This window comes from Rhinoderma darwinii, chromosome 2 (assembly GCF_050947455.1).
Source record: "Rhinoderma darwinii isolate aRhiDar2 chromosome 2, aRhiDar2.hap1, whole genome shotgun sequence".
Taxonomy (NCBI): Eukaryota; Metazoa; Chordata; class Amphibia; order Anura; family Rhinodermatidae; genus Rhinoderma; species Rhinoderma darwinii.
In genome coordinates this window covers 75,706,940-75,725,226 of record NC_134688.1, presented here as the reverse complement: position 1 = coordinate 75,725,226, position 18,287 = coordinate 75,706,940, and the positions used below count along the sequence as shown (strand labels likewise).

Genomic DNA, 18,287 nt, shown 5'->3' with positions numbered 1-18,287 from the left:
CACCTTGTGTAAATGGAATGAACTACACAACAATAAACAACAAAAAGACAATTTTAATTCCTGAAACGGATCGTTCATATATAAATACTGTTATATTGGTTTGTATGATATTGCTAAACAAATACAAACTTACGCATTTTAGCATTAGTTTGAATCCCATAGAAGGAAATAGGATCCATCAAGGCATGAATTTTTTTATGATTTTGATAAAATATGTGTGTAAATAAGACTAGTGTGAACCCAGCCTAAAGCTGCTCATACACATTAGATAAATGTCCTGCTGATTTGCTGACAATCTTGTATGCATGGTGGCCTCTCGACTGTCTCCCGATGGCAGATGTCAGCGGGGGAAGAGGATCAGTCATGTTAGATTTTAACATGCTTGATACTGTTTTGTGCCAGAAGATAAGCTCTTGTCAGAAGAGTATGGCAGCAGCTTCTCTCTTTCTCTCCTATAAATGGGGAGGTCGTTGGAGATAGCTGTTGGACACATGATCCAACAAGTCGTTGTGTATGATTGGCTTTAGGGCGGGTTCACACATAGCGGAATTTCACTTAAATTCCGCTGCGGACACTCCGCAGCGTTAATCCGCAGCGGAGCCGTTTCTCCATTGACTTTCACTTTAATTTAGCAGTGTTCGTTTACACGATGCGTACAATTCCGCTGCGGAGCATAGGCTGCGGAGCGGAATTTGGTGTCCGCAGCATGCTCTGTCTGTTGCGGAGCAGTGGCGGACTGGTTGCGGACTCATGGCGGAATTTCTCCATTGACTTCAATGGAGAGTCAAAATTCCGCAATGAAGTCCGCAGATCTTATGTGTGCTGCGGAGCGTATTGTTTTTACTACCATGACATTTCTTCATTCTGGCTGGACCGATGTATTTCTAGGTCTACAGCCAGACTGAGGAAGTCAATGGGGCTCCCGTAATGACGGGAGCGTTGCTAGGAGACGTCTGTAAATAGTCACTGTCCAGGGTGCTGAAAGAGTTACGCGATCAGCAGTAACTGTTTCTGCACCCGGGACAGTGACTACCGATCTCAATATACATGTATCTGTAAAAAAAAATATAAGTTCATACTTACCGAGAACTCCCTGCGTCTGTCTCCAGTCCAGCCTCCCAGGATGACGTTTCAGTGTAAGTGACGGCTGCAGCCAATCACAGGCCAAGCACAGGCTGCAGCGGTCACATGGACTGGAGCGTCATCCAGGGAGGTCGGGCCGGATGCCGAAAGAGGGACGCGTCACCAAGACAACGGGCGGTAAGTATGAAATTCTTTGACTTTCACTAGGGAAAGTGCTGTCCCTTCTCTCTATCCTGCACTGAATAGGGAGAAGAGAAGCACTTTTCCTGCAGTCCGCAGCGGCCAGTCCGCATCAATTTTCTGCACATTTTGTGCAGATCCGCTGCAGAATCTGCAACGCAGATTCTGTGCGGCATTGATGCGGACAGTTGCGGAGGAATTCCGCCATGTGTGGTCATGCCCTTAGATGTGATTCTCAGCACTAGTGTCTATAGCCTGAAGATAGATAACAAGGACCAAAGCACCAGGACATATGTCTCATTACCAATATTATCACCTGGCGTTAGGGCACGTTCAGACGTGGCAGAATTGCTGTTGAATTCCGCTGCGGACAGTCTGCAGTGGAATTCTGCAGCAGCCGTTTCTTACATTTGTTTCTATACTTTTTTAGGAAACTTAGTTTCTGATGTTGCAGAATATAACTGTGCGGAATTTAGGCTGCGGTGCAGAATTTTCCCTCCGCAGCATGCTCATTATATTGCGGAGAAGAAGCGGAATTTGACTGCGGATTTCAGCCTTTGCAATGCAAAAACTGAAATCTGTGGCAAGTCCGCTGTGATATCTGCAACGTCTGAATTACCTGTCAAATATGCAAATGTTGGTGCAGATTTGTTGCGTAATTGCCAGAATCTGAACCAACATTTGCAGCAGAAAAATGCCACCACGTCTGAACATGGCCTTACATGAAACAACCTGACGGGGATGACATGTTTGGCACCAGATGCCCCAGGTAAAATGTTGTCAACAGACCCCATCATGTGATTAATATCTGAGATCACACGATATATTACTATTATATCATTTATGCACACTCCTAGCTGTCTTAACACAAATACCAGATTATATTATTTGACAATGCGGAGCATTTTATACTTTTACTAACAAAGTTCTGGTTGTATATATGTATATATATATATATATATATATATATATATATATATATATATATATTTATATATGTGGAAAAATGAAGAGCAGCACATATAAATGCAAAGTATGCGTAGTTGCGTGTGCACAAGCCTTAGGAGCTCAGACTCCAGTCGCACATATAAATTTCCAAACGAATAGGCAGCACAACACAGGTTCCAATTTAGTGAATAAAGTTTTATTCACCCATGCGTCAGTGCAACGTTTCAGCCCACATGGGCTTGAGAAAGGCCCATGTGGGCTGAAACGTTGCACTGATGTATGGGTGAATAAACCTTTTTTCACTGAATTGGAACCTGTGTTGTGCTGCCTATTCGTTTGCAAATATATATATATATATATATATATATATATATACACAATTTTTTTTTTTTTTAAATAGAGTTTCACAAACAATGAATATTCTCTCCAATCGTCATCCACTGAAAATCTAGTGGTTTTCTTAAATACATTATAAATAAACATTAACAATATTGCATTATATCTAAAAATGTATAGTATCTTTCCCATCTGGGCCTAAAGATTCCCTGTCATTAAAAAAAAATCACTGTCGCAGCTGTAGGCAGCAGTAGATGTGTATTAGATGTAGTGTAGCCAGAAATGTTGTATTTGACCTACATATTTGGGATTTTTCCTTCCCCACATATCTTGTCTGCAAATGTTCACTTCTCCCTATACGTGTGCTGAAAGGATGGGCTCTTGCCGGAGATCAGTGCTTAGTGCCCTAAACAGCTGCCTCAACTTTTCTTCTCCTCCCCTCTCACAACATTAGTCTCTCACAAAGGCTGCAGCATCATCCCCCTCCTCCCTTATGAAGGCTACCAGGACAAGCTGAAACATATAGATCGTTATATGCGGCTTACCCTGGGAGCTGCATACACCAAGGTGTATTTTTATAGACAACCACAACCTCAGCTATGGCCCACAATGTGTGCTCTTGGGGACTGCTTTTAAAAGCCTTTTTTTTTTTTTTTTTTTTCTGTTATATATAAGATTAATCCAATAAATAACTGATGGTAATACTCACCTCCCTCCACTCCTGGCTCCTTTTCAGCTCCGGCCTGACTCTGTCCAGCACCAGCAGCACCCGTGTGTGGCGGCGCCCAAAGCTAAAGAAGAGCTAGGAGAGGTAAGTATATACACGGGTCGGGTCTGGGCTCTGATTATTTAAGTGTTCTGGTCTGGGGTCTAAATGTATTCAGGAGTCTGATATGGGGTCTAAATAAATTTAAGTCAGCTGGTCTGAAGCAATTTTGAGGTCTCGTCTTGGGTCTGTAGTAATTTAGATTTCGGGATCTGCATTTAGAGGGTCTGAAGTAATTCAGGGGTCTGGTCTGGAGTCTCAATTTATTTAAGGGTCTGTTTTGGCGTCTGAAGTAATTTAGGGGTCTAGTGTCTGAAGTCATTTTGGGGTCTGATCAGGGGTCTGTATTTTGGGGGTCTGAATTTATTTAGGGATCCTATATGTGGTCAGTAGTAATTTAGGGTTCTGGTCTGGGGTCTAAATTATTTTCGGGGCATGGTCTGGGGTCTAAATTTATTTAGGAGTCTGATTTAGGGTCTATAATAATTTGGGGTCTGGAGTCTGCATTTAGAGGGTCTGAGGTAATTTAGAAGTCTGGTCTGGGGTCTGAATTTATTTAGGGGTCGAGTTTGGGGTTTTACGTAGTTTAAGAATCTGATCTGAGGTCTGAATTAATTTTGGGTTCTGGTCTGGGATCTGAGCTTATTTAGGTGCTTTGGTCTGGGGTCTGAAGTAACTTAGGGGTCTAGTCATGGGTCTGAATTTTTTTAGGGGTCTGGGGTGTGAATTTATTTAGTGGTCTGAAGAAATTTAGAGGTTTGGTGCTTGACGTATTTTTGGGGTTTGAGGCCTGTAGTTTTGGTGTCTGATTTTATTTAGGGGTCCTGTCTGGGGTCTGAATTTATTTAAAGTTCTGGTCTGAAGCCTGAATTTATCTCGGGGTCTGGTGTATGGTCTAAATACATTTATTAGTCCAGTCTGGGGGTCTGAATTTATTTATTGATCTGGTCTGAGGTCTGAATTTGTGTTGCTATAGTGGGTAGGAATGGGCTGTAGAAGCGAGGTGCCAAAAGATGTCTTGGCAGCAAACTCTGCAGTCTTCAGGAGAATTGTCATAGCGGTCTGGGATGGATGGAGAAGAAAAGTTAACTACTCCAATCAGAGAAGATGTCACCTGTGAGTCACTGGATTCGAAAGTTGTTTATTCTGCCTGTGTATGATCAGTGCTGTATTCTCTTGTATAGTCTGCAACACAATAATACTCTGCAGCGCACTGTGTAGTTCTCAATCCCTGACTGATTGAATGTATACCTATCACTGACCGTGTGATCAGGTGTTTCTATGTTGCACTTTTATTTTCCTTCTTGTGTTGACCGTATGGCTTACATATTTAAGGAAGTAGTGAGTGGTGTGAGCAAACAAAGATGTGATCCGCCCCCCAGGCCCCCCCCCCCCCCCAGATTTAAATCCTGATCACTGTAGTTACATGTATCGGTCTGGAGCATTTGAAGCAGTGAGGAATTAAAAGAAAGTGTTTTTTTTTAATAAAGTTATAGAACTGTTCACCATACAATGATTAAACTTTCTTTTCATAACAATCAGAAAAAAACATTTTTATAGTAATTCCATTTAAAGCCTAGATTATAATGGTAGTTAACCCCACTATCACCCGACTCCCTAAATGTCACACTCCAGGCAGCTGAGATTTGTGGAGCTGTTTGTTATATAGATGGGACCACAAAGACTCATTATTTTGACTATGCAGGGCCACTATTAGGTTACAGTAATTCCCAGCAGCTCTCCAGTGAGGGGACCGTACCAATATCCTAAATCTTCGCTTCTTGGACTCTTGGATGTTTAGTGGGGTCAGGCTCGTCATATTTCCAAATCATTTTTACAATGACACAATTATGGTTAACAATCAAAATGTTAAAATGCGTCTCATACATTTTCTTACGGATTAAAAAGATTTCAGTAGACCTTTTCCAATCATTTTTGTACCATAGACGCATCATATGAAATATCCCTACATGTATGACTGTACATGACGACCTAGAGCACTTTTTCATTTATCACGTGTATCTTTCACAATTAGGGGACATTTTTGCGGAATACAGGTCACAGCGTGATGTTGAAAGTCAGTTTTAAAACAATGCTCACGTTTTTATAAGCAGCAGTCTCCTCTGCAGTGTTATATCATTAAAACGATGTGTCAGGTGACAGCACACAGTGGGACAATCAGTATGTCACAATAGACTAGGGTAACCTGAGGACTCTACAGGCGTCTATAGCCATATTTATCATACAGTCGTTCTTCTAGGCTGCGAACTAACGCCTTCAAATTGACAAGGGGCGTGACAGAACGATGGGCGTGACAGACGAACGATGGGCGTGACCGCAGTATGATGGGCGTGGCTTTAATCTAGCTGCGCTACATATTTATCATATCTAAAGCCAGAACGTTATAAAAGCAGAGCACATATAGGACAATACATAGCTTATAACATACTGGATTTACCATGAACCATGCGACATTTTTTAACTAGATTATATCACATGAATGACATTTTTTAGAACATTATTAATAAGTTTCCCGGCTGCTTTAGCGCTCATTTATACGACTGTGTCCCACATGGAGGAAGCAGGACATGAGACTGGGAATAAGGAAACAGCCTCACCCGTCCCGCCACCTCTTGTACGGCACTAGTGACAGGCAGGCGGGGGAGTGGGCGGGGCCGGTTATCCCCGGACACGTGACTCGTGTGATCCTCGGCGGGGGGAGGCGGCGGCTCTCAGTCAGCGCTGTGTTGTGTTGTGGCCACGCCCCTTCTCTTCGCAATGTTGACGCAATGTATAAATAGTGGAACAAAGACAACTTCCTAGAAGCTTTGCCCGGGCTGTACGACTAGTGAGCGGCGGCCGGCGGCTTCCCTCAGCGCGCTGCTTCTACCTGGAGAGCGGGGAAAGATGCAATGCACTGGATGTTACCATTGGACTGCCGGCTTGCTATCATTGGGTTTCCCATGCGCTGAAGGCTTCCCCTAGTAAGTGTCATTCTGTTGCCTCTTGTCTGTGACTATCTGCCGGCTCTACATTGTCCGGGACACATGATGTAGTGGACTCTCTATTATTACGCCGGGGGGCTGTGTACATAGAATGCCAGGCACTGCCAGTGATAAGTGAGCTGCAGTCCGTTGTGTACATGGAGTGATAGCATGGCCAGGCTTGTTTACCTCTGCTATACATTGCCTGCGTCCCGGGCTATGGAGGTGACACACAGTGCACCCGTCTATTAAAGTGTTCAGTGCATCACCCACCAATGCAGGAGAAGATTCACGACCATTCTAGTCACCCGGTCTGTGATGTGCAGTCAGGTAATGGGGTCCCCATCTCTGCTGGTAGCTGAGGGGTTAATATCCACTTGTCTTCCCCCAGCTCGCAAGACCATTGGAGGAGGCGCTGCTACTGGGGACATTACGTCACCTTCTCAGCGCTTCTCAATGAATTGTCTTTTATTGTTGAATTCCTGTAGAATTCGGTTTGGTCAGCGGGTATGGAGCCCCGGCATAGAAAGGAAGGAGAGCCGGGAGATAATGGTAGGTGAATGGGAAGCCGGGACTGAGGAGGGAAGGGGCAGAACACGGAGAGAACGTTCTGTTTACAGTTACAACAGGCGTATTGTGACGTCACTTGATTGACGGCTCGCTCTGCCAGAGGGAGAAGTCGCCAGCGGCTGACAACGGGCTAATTTAAGCAGGGGGTGACGTCATCGCCTCCTTGACAACAGTAGAGGCAGCGCTGCCTTCCCTCATCTCAGCACCCCCCCCCCCCCTTTATCTGGGACCCAGAAGTGACAGCCTGAGGGACAATGCTTCCTGGAGAGACAATAACAATTAAAGCCACATAAACTGGCCACAGCGCGTCCATTTCTTGATGCTAGATGTGTGTTTAGATTTCTGCAGTGTATCCATTATTTATTATTATAGCACCTCATTTACACCACCTCACAATGTATTCACTTACCCCTGGTGCAAGCAGATTGCCCATTTATTCTTTTATTTTTTTCCTTCACTCCTGCGATCCTATAAGCTAAAGGGACAGACCGCAAGAGCGCTAAAATACTCGGACTGGCTTCATCCCAGGAAAATTGACTTGATTGTTGCAAATATTATTTTTGCTGCACACCTGTTATGTGACCGGCTTAAATAAGATCCGTAAAAAAACGGAAGATTGGAGGTAAGTCTGTAAGGACCGCGGCTACAAACAGTCACTGGACACAACATCCCATGGTTTTAGCAATACAAAGACCACAATTGTTTTTTTGCATTAATTTTTTTTTTTGGTCGTAAGGCTTCCTTCACACGCTTCATGTGGCTTTCTTGGAAAATGGTATTCTGTGTAGTTTTTTGTTTTTTCTTAGGCCTTCACACACAGAATTTTTCTGGCAACTTATACTGCATCAAGGGACACTAATAAAAACGCCAGAGTTATTAACATGCAACATGCTTTTTTATTCTTATTTATAGTCCTATAGAGCAGTCTTAGGGGGAGTTCACACAGAGTTTTGTGATGCGGAAACGTCGAAAAAATGGCCCATTTCAATGGGAGGCGGAGGTGTTTTTTCTCCCGCGAGCGGAAAAACCGTCTCACGGGAAAAAGGGACATGCCCTATCTTCGGGCGTTTACGCCTCTGACCTCCCATTGACATCAATGGGAAGCAGAGAAAGCGTATTTCAGTGTTGTTTTTTTTTTGCCCGCAGCGCTCGATGGCTGCGGGGGCGTAAATCGGCGTGCAGGCAGAGCAAAATCTGCCTCAAAATTTCAAACGGAATTTTGAGGCAGGTTTTCCGCCTGCAAAAATCCGTGAACCAAGCCTTAGGCCGGGTTCACGCGTAGTGTAAACGCTACGGAATTTCTGCAACAGAATTCTGTGCAGAAATTCCACAGAATTTACAGTAGCAGCAAAGTGGATAAGATTAAGCTCTCATGCTGAGGGGAAAAAAGGAGCGTAAATGTTAAGACTGCCATGCGGGATTTAAATCCACAGCATGTCCGTTTATGCTGCGTTTTCGGTTATGCGTTTTCTCTATTGAATTCAGTGGGGATGCAGAACCCGCAACAAAGCCAAGTGGAGCCAAGTGTTGCGACTTTTGTGGCGGAATCACAGCGATTATGCTGCAAAAATTGCAACTCCTGGGTAAGTATAATTTTTTTCTTTTTTTTCCCCCCCAAATGCTCTCCTCCTTCTTCCTGCAGTCTGGCCTCCGGGAATGATGTTTCATCCCATGTGACAGCTACAGCCAATCGCAGCGTCACATGGCCTGCAACATTATCGTAGGAGGCCGGACTACATGCAGAGAAGAGGGAGGGGGTAAGGAGGAACAGTTTTAGTTTTGTTTTTTACAGCGCTTTATTTTGCAGCGGAAATTCCATTTAAAAAAAAACCACACCACAATGTTTCAAATTTATTTTTATTTTTTTCAAACGGAAGGTGCTGCGGGTTCCAGGTCGGATATGCTGTGCAGTTTTTACGCAGCGTATGCAATGCGTGGGAACCCGGCCTTATAGCAAAGACGCCTCAAAAAACCTCACACCTAGAGCATGCTGTTTGGAAAAATGCCACTGACCACAAACAAAATGCAGTTTTTTGTAGTGCGTTTTTATATTTTAATATAGACTTTAATGTAACATTTGGCTGCACACATACATAGCAGAATGCTGTGTGTGAATCCAGCCTAATAGTGTGCTTTACTGCCTGCAGTTTTTAACCCCTTAGTGACCAGCCCATTTTAGGCCTTAATGACCAAGCTATTTTATTCGTTTTTCTATAGTCTCATTCAAAGAGCTATAACGTTTTTATTTTTTCGTCTACATAGCTGTATGAGGACTTGTTTTTTGCGGGATTAGTTGTGCTTTTTAATAGCACCATTTTTGGGTACATATAATTTTTATATTTTTTGGGGGGGATTATAAAAAAAAAAAACTGAAATTCCGCCATTGTTCTATGCGTTTTTAAATTGACGCCGTTCACTGTGCGACGTAATTAACATGTGACCTTTATTCTATGGGTCGGTACGATTACGGCGATACCACATATGTGGAGGTTTTTTTATGTTTTACGACTTTTGCACAATAAAAACACTTTTGAACTAAAATTATTTGTTTTTTTGCATCGTCTCTTTCCAAGAGCCGTAATTTTTTTATTTTTCCATCAATGTAGTGATTTTTTGGGCTTGTTTTCTGCGGGACAAGACGTAGTTTTGAATGGTACTGTTTTGGGGTACATGGGACTTATTGATTCATTTTTATTATGACTTTTTTGGGGGGCAATGGAAAAAAATTGCAATCGCCATAGGTTTTTGCGTTTTTTTTACGGTGTTCACTTTGCGGTTTAAATTACATATTAACTTTATTAATGGAGTCATTACGGTCGCGGCGATACCACATATGTGTACTTTTTTTTTTTTACACTTTTACTAAATAAAACCACTTTTTATGGAAAAAAATGGTTTTATTTATTTTTTTACTGTACTTTTTATTAATAATCTTTATTTCACTTTGATTTTATTAGTCCCACTAGGGGACTTTACTGTGCGATCTTCCGATCGCTGCTATAATGCTTTGGTATACTTCGTATACCAGAGCATTATTGCCTGTCAGTGTAAATCTGACAGGCAATCTGTTAGGACGTGCCTCCGGCGCGTCCTAACAGGCATATGTCCAGGGCAGACCTGGGGGCTTTTATCAGTCCCCCGGCTGCCATGACACCCCATCGGAGACCCGCGATTGCATTCGCGGGCCGCCGATGGGTGACAGAGGGAGCGCACTCCCTCTGTAAACAAAGTTAAATGCCGCGGTCGCTATTGACGGCGGCATTTAACGGGTTAAACGGCCGCGATCGAAGTAAACTTCGATCGCGGGCGTTGGAGCAGGAGCTCAGCTGTCATCAGACAGCAGAGCCCCGGCTCCAGCCTGCACGGAAGACCCGTGCAGGACTTAGACTAGGCTGACGTGAAAAGGTGTCAGCCTAGCCTAAAGCCCAGTAGTGAATCACGTAAAAAGGCGTATTAGTGGTCACTAAGGGGTTAAATTATTCTTTTAGGTGTTTTCCCATCGCTAATCATGTGGTGCAAAGATTCCCCTTCGACACATGGTAAGACAAAACACATATTCACACTTTAAAGGCAAAAAAAACCTATGGAGGTCTACGAGTGAAAAATATCAAGTCGTTTTTTTAAAAAAAAAGCGGCTATAGTCAGGTGTGCTGTGATCTTTAAAGAATAAAAAAAGCGCCACTGAGCAAAAAAGCAAGACAAGAGACACCTAAAAAAATGCAATGTTTGTAGTGTTTTCTCTATTTCCCCACCGACTTCCAGTCAACATTTTTTATCATGGTGTTTTCAAATCAAAATAACGGCTGTGTGTGAAGCCCCTTTGAAGCGGATTATCATTACGTGTCTAGACGCCACTATGTGGACTGACATATTGTGGTCCAATTGGCGCATGTAACTTTGTAAAACGCCTATTGGCAGCATGGTCTTGTGTTTTTAGGTGTCGCTAGGTAGATTGATGAGAGACAATGTATTTATCAGTGAAATGTTGGTGGTTTACGCCTAATGAAGGACAAACCGTTTCATAGAGTGGCGGCGACGAATATGCTGCACAGACCAGACTATTTTGCACAATGCTTTACTTTGTTGGACAGTATTGATAGATGACCCTCAGATTGTATTAGTCCCTGGGCCTCATGGGGAACACACACACACACACACACACACACACACACACACACACACACACACACACACACACACACACACACACACACACACACACACACACACTATTCTCATCTGGTTTGGGAGTACCCAGCGAAAACCCATGGAAACACACAAGGGGAACATACAATCAGTCTCCTCAGATCTTTTTGTATTTTCTGCTGTAGAAAAATTGTGGTCCGTGAACAACGGATCTGCAGAACATGAACCGCACACGGATGGCATCTTGAATAGTTTTCGTGTTGCCATGCACTTTAAAGGGTGAGACTGAGCTGCAAACACTGACGGGAATAGGACCTGCTTTGACTTTTTTGGCTCTGTCCCACAGCCCCCACACGGATCTATGACTACCACAGTCGTGTACATGGGGCCATATAAATGAATGGGTCCGTGTGCTATCAGTTAACCCCTATCCGCACGGGTAAGTAACTGTACGTCGTCGCGGGAGGTTACTTCCCACACGACGACGTACAGTTACTGAGTTTTTCCCGGTGCACACTGTCGGGAACCGGGAGGTCAGCTGTCGCCGACAGCTGACACTCCATTCTTGCCAACCAGCGGTCCTTTGCCACTGATTTCGGCGAATTAACCCCTTAAATTCGGCGATCGGTTGCGATCACTGAATTTTGGGGGTTTCTAACTTATCGACAGACCCCGGTCCGAAATCGTGGGGTTTGCCGATAGTTAGTATGGCAAACGGAAGCCAAACAATGGCTTCCGTGTCTGCCATGGACGGAAGCCCATCAGGACCAACTTTCGGCTGGTCCTGATAGGCTTCCTGTCAGAGTGACAGGAAGTCACTGTCGTTCCTGATGCACACTGTCGGCGACAATGTGCATCGGGAACTTGGAGATCAGCTGTCCCCGACAGCCGACACTCCAGTGTTGCCGATCAGCGGCTCATCGCCGCTGATTTCGGCAATTAACCCGTTACATGCGGGGCTCGATTGCGATCTCCGCATGTAGGGGGTTTGTAGCACATCAGCAGCCCCCATGCAATTGTGGGGGCTGCTGATGCTTGTGATGGCACCCGGGGGCCAGGCAACGGCCTCAGGGAATGCCATGTATGGAAGCCTATGAGGATCAGCCTCTGCTGGTCCTCGTAGACTAACTGTCAGAGTGACTGTGACGTCACACTGACAGTTGGAATACATTACCTAGATAGTGTAATGTATTCTAGCAGCGATCAAAGCTGCAGGTAAAAAAAAAAGTGTAAAAAGCAAAAAAAAAGTTAATAAAAATGTTTTATAAAAGGTTTTGTTTTCCTATAATAAGTCATTTATTATAGGGAAAAAATGAAAACGTTAAAAGAAAGTGCACATATTTGGTATCAGTGTTCGTAACGACCCAAACTATGAAACTATAATGCAAATTTTTCCGCACGGTCAACGCCGCAAACAAAATAAACGGAAAACTGAGCATCGCTATTTTTTTGGTCACCACCCCTCCCAAGATATAAAATAAAAAGTGATCAAAAAGTTGCATTTACCCAAAAAAGGTACCAATAAAAACTACAACCTGTCCCGCAAAAAAGACCTCCCACAGCTTTTTTAACGAAAAAATAAAGTTACGGCTCAGAATAGGGTGTCTCAGAAAATAAATTATTTAATGAAACGTAATTTTATTGTGCAAACGCTGCAAAACTTTAAAAAAAACTAAACATATGGTATCGGTGTAATCGTACCGACCGGCAGAATAAAGTAAAACGTAATTTATTGTGAACGCCGTAAGAAATAAAGAATTTAAAGCGCCAAAATCGCTGTTTTTTGGTCACCTTAGCTCTAAAAAAGATCCTGTGGGGTCAAAATGCTCACTATACCCCTAGAAAAATTCCTTGAGGGGTGTAGATTCCAAAATAGGGTCACTCTTGGGGGGTTTCCACTGTTTTGGTCCCTCCGGGGCATTGCAAACCCGACATGACACTGAAAACCAATCCATCAAAATCTGCGCTCCACAATCCAAAAGGCGCTCCTTCCCTCCTGAGCCTTGCTGTGGGTCCAAACGTCAGTTTATAACCACATATGGGGTATTGCCGTAATCGGGAGAAATTGCTTTACAAATTTTGGGGTGATTTTTCTCCTTTATTCCTTGTAAAAATGAAAAAATTCTATGTTTCCACAGAAAGATAGGTGATTTTCATCTTCAGACTCCACTAAATTCTGCAAAAAAACTGGGGTCAAAATGCTAACTATACCCCTAGAAAAATGCCTTGAGGGGTGTAGTTTCCAAAATGGGGTCACTTTTGGGGGTGGTTTCGACTGTTTAGGTACCACAAGACCTCCTCAAACCTGACATGGTGCCTAAAATATATTCCTAAAAAAAGGAGGCCCCAAAATCCACTGGGTGCTCCTTTGCTTCTGAGACCTGTGCTTCTGTCCATTAGGACACATGTTGGATATTTCTAAAATCTGCAGAATCTGGGCAATAAATATTGAGTTGTGTTTCTCTGGTAAAAACTTCTGTGTTACAGTTTTTGTTTTTTTTTTTAATTACAAATTAATTTCGGCAAAAAAAATGCAATTTGTAAATTTCACCTCTACTTTGCCTTAATTCCTGTGAAACGCCTAAAGGGTTAAAATACTTTCTGAATGTGGTTTTGAATACCTTGAGGGGTGCAGTTTTCAAAATGGGGTGATTTATGGGGACTTTCTAATATAGAAGGCACTCAAAACCACTTCTGAACTGGTCCCTGAAAAAATGGCCTATTAATTTTCTTGAAAATATGAGAAATTGCTGCTAAAGTTCTAAGCCTCGTAACGTCCTAGAAAAATAAAAGGACGTTCAAAAAACAATGCAAACATAGAAGACATATGGGGGATGTTAACTAGTAACTATTTTGTGTGGTATTACTATCTGTTTTACAAGCAAACACATTTAAATTTAGAAAAATTGTAATTTTTGCTAAAATTTGAAGCTTTTCATAAATAAATATTGAATTTATCGACTAAATTTTTTCACTAACAAAGTACAATATGTCACGAGAAAACAATCTCCGAATCGCTTGGATAGGTAAAAGCGTTCCGGAGTTACCACATAAAGTGACACATGTCAGATTTGAAAAAATCATCTGTGTCCACAAGGCCAAAACAGGCTGTGTCCTGAAGGGGTTAAACCCCCCCCCCCTCCCTTCCCCAGTGATTTCTATGCCATAAGACTGTGACCTAAGGCTACATTCACATGAGCGTATCCGATTCACACGTGTGAATCTGGTCCGTGTGTTGCGTATGCATCAGTGGGCTTTGCGAGTGGCATGCGTTTATTCACACACTCGCAAAGCACATCTATTTTTATTTTTTTTATCTAATTGATGCGCAAATCGCACACAGATGTGCATCCGTGTTCGGTGCGTGGTTTTCACGCATTCATTGACTTCAATGGGCGGGTAGGTGCATGAAAACTCGCTAATATAGGACATGCAGCGAGCTTCACGCAGCGGACCCTCGCGCATGTGTGAACGGCCCCATTAAAATCAATGGGTCTGTGTGCTGCACGTGATTTCCATGCGCAGCACACAGATGTTGTTCGTGTGAATGGGCCTGAAACTGGAGTCTCTCTAGTCAGTGTTTTTTTGGACCAGAAAATAAATCTCTTTACATTTGTGCTGCTTATTTATGTTCCCCCCAAGATGCAGTAGTATGGTTCCTTGCTGCACTATTGCAACTAACTGCGAACCTGGACCTTGCAATGTGTCAGATAGGATCCCAACTATTGTGCCCCTCCCCCCTCATTGATCTTATCCGTTTCAGAAGCAGCATGGCTGTTCCACACTAAAATGCTAAGTTAGGGCATTACTGACAGAGCTTCTTCAGAACAGGATGGTTTGGAAGCCTCTTGAAGGTCCCACGTGGGTCGTATTTGAACCTGGTTTTACTAATCTGAGTCCCAGCTCATTGACCGCCACTGTCAGTATGTGACTTTGGGTGGGGTAACACTTCCAGCTTCTAGTTAAATCAGAGTGCTTTAAAAATTCATTTTAGATTCTTAAGCACTCGACAACCTGTTACTGTCACAATCCGCAGCCCAAGGGTTAAAACGGCAATTTCCTGCCGGTGGAGCAAATTTCTATATAATCCATTGAGGGTGAATGTGAAGGCTTGTAAAATGACCAGGGTGCAGTGTGTGAATGCGACTCAATTGTTTCTGCAGGCCCGTGTGCTTTAGTGTAAAAATCACACATAATATTATCTGGATAGACTTCATTGGCAGGTAGCCCAATACAGATGTACCTGTAGCCCTCACTATAGGCAGCTACAAACACAGGTGCGTACGCTATGAGAGGGGACTCGTAAAAGTAGGCAATTAAAAGTTATTGCGCTGATTCCATCTGTGTCATCACTGAAGACTTATTAAATATAGCAACAATGTCGCTGATTTCACAATGTCCTGAAAATATGGACATGGAGTATAGCAAACTGGTCTATTGGGATCAGTAATGTGGCATAGGATTTCTCATTCCTACCTCCAGCAACATTACAATTGGGTCAAATTGTTATGATCTCTAAAGAAAATCTTGAAATTTTGTTTCTATGGCAAAAACACAATGGGAAACGAGTCATAATTACAAAAGGGGGCCACAAATTGGAAGCTGTTGAACGAATGTTCTGGGTTCTTAGTACAGTAGCTGCTACCTACACTTCTATAACATATTGGAGCAATATGAGCCCCACTTTGTCCATATATAGTTCACCCTTTCTCCTTTTTTATTTCTAAATGTAAAAGAAAAAAATATCCTTGTGTAGTATACATAGTCTTCTTGGGTAGCTGTATGTCTCAAAGCCTGTTCTAAATACCTCTGACTGTATGGAAAAGTATAGCCTGCTACATAAAACCATAAAGTATACATGGAATGGAACATCAAATAGATCAATCAAAAAAAGTACACTAGGGCATCCATTTAATCGAGCTGTCAAAAGAAAGTTTGCAAAAAGCCTAATAAAGGCCTAAAGTTCCAATAGACAAGCTGCTGACTTTTTTAAAAAATTTTTTTCTTTTTTAATATTTTGTAGGTTTAGGGTTTTCCTTCCAATTTTATTCCAGGCTTAAAAAAATTGCATTAAATTTCTGTTATTTCCTGCGGGTTACAATCTGGCTCTGCTTACACTTTTTTTTTTTTTTTTTTTTTTTTTTCTCATGTTAAAAACACACTAAAAGCGGACCTGATATTGCCAAGCGTTTCAAGAAAGCTGGGATCAATTCAAAACGTGTCTTTTTGTTAATTGCAGCAAAGCAATGATTTTTGGTTAAAAATCACTTTTAGGCCTTATTGAGACGAACGTGATTTTCACGAGTGTCGCACGGACCTATGTTAATGAATGGGGCCGTTCAGACTGTCCGTGAATTTCACGCAGCATATGTGCGCAACTCATGACATGTCCTATATTTGCCTGTTTCGTGCTGCACGCACCCATTAAAGTGGGTGTGTGCAAATTGCGCTCAGCACACGGAAGCACTTCCGGGTGTGGCGCGTGATTCGCGCAACAGTAGTACAAATAATGAAAAACACGTGCTTTTCTGTTTGTAAACATAAAACCAGTGTCATCATGATACCGGCTGCGCGGAAATCACGCAGCCGCGCACCATATGCTGATGACACACGGACTTTTTTAAAAAAAATAAATAAATTGCATCTGCTTACTGTATTGATACTGCAACAATCCTTGTATGCGTAGTGTTCATAATCATGTGACCTCACATAACCTGGCAGCTAGTCAAGGCCCTCCATGGTGATCTCACACTATGCAGCAGTGACTGGCCAACAAGATCACATGACCTCACGTCATTACCTATAATTTGTGAACTTGCATATTTATGAATACATATCCTAGTTGCCAACATTTGATTTTTTTTTTTTTTTGGGGGGGATTTTTTTTTTCCAGGGCCACTTGGGGTGTGGCTTATCTGGTGGGTGTGGCCAATGCAGCGTGGTTTTCTCCTCACAATCTCTGCATGCAAAGAAACAAACAAATTTCTGCACTAGTTTGGCTGACCACTGAGGGTATGTTCACACTGCCTATTTTCAGCCGTTTTTCGGGTCTTAAACGGCCGAAAAATCGGAAGCAGAACGCCTCCAAATATCTGCCCATTGTTTTCAATGAGAAAAATGGCGTTCTGTTCCAATGGGCCTTTTTTTTTTAACGCGACTGTTTTGAAAACGGCTGCGTAAAAAAAATGGCAGAGAAAAAGTGCAGGTTACTTCTTGGGACGTTTTTGGAGCCGTTTTTTATAGACGCTATTGAAAACCGCTCCAAAAAACATCTGTAAAAAACGTAGCAAGTGGCTTAAACGTCTGAAAATCAGGAGCTGTTTTCCCTTGAAAACCGCTTTGTATTTTCAGACGTTTTTGAGTTCTCGTGTGAACATACCCTAATGGTTGCCAGTATATCTCTGGTTGTATACAGGCAGGTGATGTCTCCTCCTTTCACTAGGGCTTGGAGATTTGTGCTGACCACTACTGGTAGTGTAAGAACCAGCATAGATAGATAGTTCCCCATACTGCCCCAGTGGATGGTACCCCCCCCCCCCCCCCAAAACAAATAAATAAAATAAAAAGCAAAACCCTTGTACTCAGCCCCATTCTCACGAGGAGCAGCTCCACAGCCTCCTTAGTCCTGCAGCTTATGAGGCGCTGAGCCAGGATCATTGCGTGTGTCGGCGTGATCATGTGATCATATCCCAGTGTTCTATAGGCTGCACACCTAACATGGCCTGTAGCCTAATGAATGGCAGAGCAGGAAGCAATCTTCCTTCTGTGCCATAGTACTCCATTGTATCTGCATCAAGGGACGCAAATACAATTGAATACAGCAGTTGCCGAGACAGTCCAGGACCGTAATTTGCCGGGATTCTCTATAAATTCAGGAATGTTGGCAACTATGGCAGATATGCAATAGGCATAGATAATAAAGTGGTGGATGTAATTTCAAGAAAAAGTAGACCTTAATATAACCATTTCTAAATGAGTCTAATTCATAGTTCTCAATACAGGCTTTCTAACTTGTAGTGTGTTTAAAGGGAATGTGTCGCTAGAAATTATTATTATTATTTTTTTTTTAAACCATTATTATTTAAGTAATTACACGTTTGTTTTAATTTTTTTCACAAGTCAGGAAATATTATAAATTAGATTCTGATTTTTAACATTTCCATGTGCTGAGCACTAGAGGATGCAGTTCCCAAAATTGCAGCATGGTCAATGTGGTAAAGCAACTTCATTGCTTTATCTGCGAATTTGGGGTAGACACTCTCTCTAGTGTCCTC

At 42.7% G+C, this 18,287-nt stretch overlaps 1 long non-coding RNA gene across 3 annotated transcripts in view; it reads left to right on the top strand.

The window, feature by feature from the left end:
- Positions 1-6,012: 6,012 nt before the first annotated feature.
- Positions 6,013-18,287, top strand: part of LOC142740633 (uncharacterized) — a 142,906-nt gene continuing 130,631 nt past the window's right edge. The window contains exons 1-2 of one of the 3 annotated variants that reach the window (XR_012880824.1): positions 6,013-6,297; positions 7,343-7,489. This is a non-coding gene — a long non-coding RNA (uncharacterized LOC142740633). The remainder of the gene's footprint in view (positions 6,298-7,342; positions 7,490-18,287) is intronic. The other 2 variants (XR_012880823.1, XR_012880825.1) reach the window with 2 other exon arrangements.